Here is a 5199-nt window from a genome sequence, read left to right on the forward strand (position 1 = left end):
GGGAGAAGTCCCGAAGATATCCTGATCTGCGCTGGGTTTCGTGCGATAATCCGGAGAGTTTGTGGTTATCGGCCAAATATCCAAATAATTAATACAATTCAAAATGTTCACGATTTTTTTCACGTTTTTTCCCTGCACAGGAAATTTTTGGGAAAATGTATGGATAAATAAGGGGAAATAACCCATGTGGATTTGGTCATAGTAGATCTCAGAAGATAATGAGATGTTTTGGGATTTTGATAAATAACCCACTATGAGTCAGATACACATGAACATGTCTTGAGGGTTTCAGTAAAGAGGGGATACTGTATAATGCAAAATCAGTGAAACCAATCAAAACAATACAAAAAAATCACACGGGATCAGTGGTTGAAATCCAACCGCTGTCTTGTTTAAGACAGGTGGACCTTTGTTTTAGAAGTAACGACCACTAAAATATCTGTACTTTTTGCTACATCACAGGGTGGTTTCTTGTCTGCATAATACTGTATCTCAACCACAGCTAATTCACAGTGGGAAGTGTGGACTTTCCCCTGAGTTTGTTTTATCTGAAATTTATAGACTGATCTATTCTTTTTTCATTTGGCCTTTGTTTTTTTTTTCATTGAATGGTCTTGATTGAATTATTTACCTTCCTTTTGTCTCTGCAGCCTGATTCATTTAATTACAAAATACCACCTCGTTGTCAATGTCTTTTTACTTAGATTATAGATCACTTTTCCTTCTTCGGCCTGCAGATATGCCTTTCATGCTCTGGGAACACTAAAATGATCAAGATACACTCTATGCCTGTGGTATGTGAACTCCTGCATGTCCAACATCTCATTCCAAAACTAAAATGATCAAGATACGCTCTATGCCAATGGTATGTGGACATCTGCATGTTCGACATCTCCTTCCAAAACTAAAATGATCTGTCACGATCGGCACCCTAAATCCAGAACCAATGCTAAGCACCCTGTTCTCGGCTCTTGCTTCCACCTTTAACAGCCGCCTTTCACCTCGGGAGGAGCCCTCGGCTAATTGGATGCCGCCTGATCTTAAGAAGAGAGGTGCCAAGCAAAGGGTTCTGGACGAGCAAAGGGGCACGACGGTAAAGCAAAGTCTTTTGGGCAGAAGGTCACAGTACGAGGAGTAGGCAGAAAGTGTAGTCAAATCAGGCCGGGTCATGCAGAATACAAACAGAGCCAGACAGGCAAGGGTCAAACCAGAAGATCAATCAGAAGGGATACTGATACAGAAGAGTCAGTTACCAGGCAGGGTCAGGATTGCAGAAGTCAGAATCGTCAAAACAGGCAGGGGTCACAACAGGTATCAGGAAACAGACAAAATTTGCAGAACAGAAGCACTAGGAACTCAATACAGATGATCCTATAACGTGGAATGAGAAACTGTATTATAGCCCTTTAAATACTTTTAAACTTCGCGCCATTGAGCGCTGGTGTCAACACGCCAGCGAGCATGCGCCTACAAATAGGAAGAACTCCCGCCGCGCGCCCTAAGATACCGGCGAAGAGGAAGGAATGGAGCAGTGTGGCGGGCGTCCTCGCCGCACCACTGGACCACCAGGTTAAGTTGTTACATGAACAAGATACATTCTATGCCCATGGTATGTGGACACCTGCATGTCCAACATCTCATTCCAAAACCAAGGGTATTAATATAAAGGTTGGTCCTCATTTTGCTGCTAAAACAGCCTTTACCCTCTACTTCTCTGGAAAGGCTTTCTTCTACATGTTGGATTATTGTTGGTCGGATTTGCTTCCATTCATAGGTAAGAAGCTGAGCAATGATGTTGGGGATCAGCCCTCACAGTCAGCATTGCAATTCATCCCACAGGTGTTCAATTGGGTCAGGGCTTTGGGCCGATCTGTTCCATCTCTGAAAACCAATTCTCTATGGACCTTACTTTGCACATGGGGGTTACTATTTCTTCTTGAAACAGAGATGGGCCTTTATCAATATGTTGCCGTAAAGTAGAGACTATCAAAGACCACAGAAGACAAGTTGGATATAAAAATGTATATTTATATTACAATGAACGGATGTTACAGCACAATGGCTTTAGCGCGCTGCAAGCTGTACCAAGCACCAGGTACGTGCGTTCAGAATGAAACTTTACAATATTATACATCTTACAAGCTTTAAAGCAGAATTCAAATTCTATCTAGCGCAGAACCACCCAGTGAAGGTCTAGAATTTCACCAGCCATAAGGTCAATCATTCCTGGTCAGAATGAGCACCGACGTTATGGGATGTGTGTGTTCCAACAGTAAAGCAGTTGTATAAAACAGATGCCTCTACCTTCATTATACATTCATTTAGGACATGGTGGCGTATACAAAACTCAGTTTTAGTGGTTGAAAAAACAGTGCTATCATCAACGTCCAGACACCACATTCCACACCGACATCAAACTCATGTTATTCCATTCCTGTCCAGGGTTATTTGGGGATGCGACGTTTCTCTTTTGAGGTGTACTGTATTTATCACCACTGTGAGGATTTTAGTGCAAACTAGCATTTTATTTTGTCATTCATGGTGAAAGATCAGAATGATAACTTCTAATGCTATAAAGACTCAGTAACCAACTGGCCGAACGGTCCAGATCATTTCTATGTCTGGGGGATTGAGGGGGTGAAGAACACAATGTGCAAGAGGGGCAAGCTTCAGATTCAAATTTACCACCGCAGTTGTGACCTTGCAAAAATGGATGCAGTCGTTGCAGAAACTGAAAAAATTCATTAAAGGTTACTTGCATTCAAAGTTGCTCCTTGCACCTTCCTATAGTTGTGCTCTCCAGCCATGTGCCTACCCCACCTCTTGTTCCAAATTGCATGCGCTGGAGCTACTAACTTGAAGCCTATGGTAATTCTATGGTTCCCTTTGTGAGCTGCGTCTTGTAGGCGCAGTAGACTTGCCTCTATAGAAAACCTCATTTGATGGCAAGCAGCGGAAAATATGTAATCCTGACTCTCACCATTTTTAGCACAAGTGTGTCCGAAATCTAAAACTAGGGATGCACCGAATCCAGGATTCGGTTCAGGGATTCGGCCAGGATTCTGCCTTTTTAAGCCGGATTCAGCCGAATCCTTGTGCATGGCCGAACCAAATCCGAATCTGCATATGCAAATTAGGTGTGGGAAGGGGAATTATGTGACTTTTTGCCACAAAACAAGTAAAGTAAAGTAAAAAAACATTTTTTCTCACCTTTTCCTTTCCTGACCCTAATTTATATATGCAAATTAGGATTCAGGTTCGGTATTCGGCTGAATCTTTCACGAAGGATTCAGGGATTCGGCTGAATCTTAAGAAGTGGATTCGGTGCATTCCTATAGAAAACCAGGTATGTACAATTGGTTCAGATGCAACTTCCCGTCATGCACACAGTTATGCTGGAATTACAGGGAAAACCCCGCATTCTGGGTAAGAAACATAGTGAATTGCTTCCTAAATTGTAATTTGGACACTGCTCTTGTGTACGTAAACGACCCCTTGTATCCAAGGGACGGAATAAATGTTTAAAAGTTTCACCACTGACATGGCACAGGATAAAAACTTAAGCAAATTACTTAAACTCCGGAATTGCACAGAAATTTTACCTTTACCTAAAACATTTTTCTCTCTTTAGAGTTAAATGATTAAGGGACAGATTTATTAAGGGTCGGTTATTAAATTCAAATTAGAATTTTTTTATGTTTTTTGGTGTCAAAATTCACACATTCTACTTTTAATCCCCCCTATTCGATTGTGAGATTTATCACACATCGACCATTGAAACAGTCCTAATTCAAATATTCGCCACCTAAAACCGGCCGAGTTCATGTTCAAGTCAATGGCACATGTCCGTTAAGCCATTTGGAGTGTTAATAGCCTTCCTGACATTCAAGGTTTTTTTTTTTCGCAGGGAAAACTCGAAACGAATATGAATCGAATTTTCGGATCGTTCCTATTCGATCAAATATTACACGTTCAAATCTTTTCTTAAATAACCTCCCATTCGAGTTGTGAGTCTATTAGAGTAAAAAAAAATTCACATGAACTCGAAATTCGACCTTTGATAAATCTGCCCAAAAGAGTACAAAAAGTCCAGCAAGACCCCTCTGGGTGGGGTTACGGAGAACCTTCTAAATGGAGCCAATAAAGGCTGTAATGTGCATAATACGACATAAATAAGGCAAATCACTGTATGATGAATTCTTGTTACACCAATCAAGGTTCCCTTATCCAGAAAAGTATTTAATCACTGTATTCTGAAAGGATCCATTACCCTGTATACAACATACTGCAATCATTTCCAGCACTACTCTTGTCGGGGGTTATATTAAAATATATATCGACTCTGTACACGGAAGACTAATATCATTGGCTCTGTGAAATAAAAATATAGATATTTTGCCTACTCTGGCAATCGCAACACGTATAAGGGAACAGTACATATCTCAAGGTGCTTTTCTGTTGCAAGTTCTATTTATCTACCAAGGTACAAAAGTTGTACTTAATATAAAGAAAATGTATGGTCGCTACACAACACAGTCTGGTGCAGACACATTTGGCAATGGCCATCTATAATGGCTACAGGGTCAGAAAGTCATGGGGCTAACAGGTGGTAGCACTTGAGCAGAAGGCGTTTTATTTTTCAGTTGTAACTATTGCCGATGGATCATGGAAGTGATGGTAAGGTGAAGCTACAAGGATCCATCGACCTCAACCAAGGCCACGTTGCACACACTGAAAGATCAGGTCCTTAGTGAGCAACAAACGATTGACTTGGTGACTTCCCGAGGCTCAGTTACTTCTTAAAGGGATACTGTCATGGTAAAAATAATTTTTTTCAAAATGAATCAGTTAAAAGTGCTGCTCCAGCAAAATTCTGCACTGAAATCCATTTCTCAAAAGAGCAAACAGATTTTTTTATATTCAATTTTGAAATCTGACATGGGGCTAGACATATTGTGAATTTCCCAGCTGCCCCAAGTCATGTGACTTGTGCTCTGATAAACTTCAATCACTCTTTACTGCTGTACTGCAAGTTGGAGTGATATCAACCCCTCCCTTTTCCCCCCCAGCAGCCAAACAACAGAACAATGGGAAGGTAACCAGATAACAGCTCCCTAACACAAGATAACAGCTGTCTGGTAGATCTAAGAACAGCACTCAATAGTAAAAACCCATGTCCCACTGAGACACATTCAGTTA

This window comes from Xenopus laevis, chromosome 1S (assembly GCF_017654675.1).
Source record: "Xenopus laevis strain J_2021 chromosome 1S, Xenopus_laevis_v10.1, whole genome shotgun sequence".
NCBI lineage: Eukaryota > Metazoa > Chordata > Amphibia > Anura > Pipidae > Xenopus > Xenopus laevis.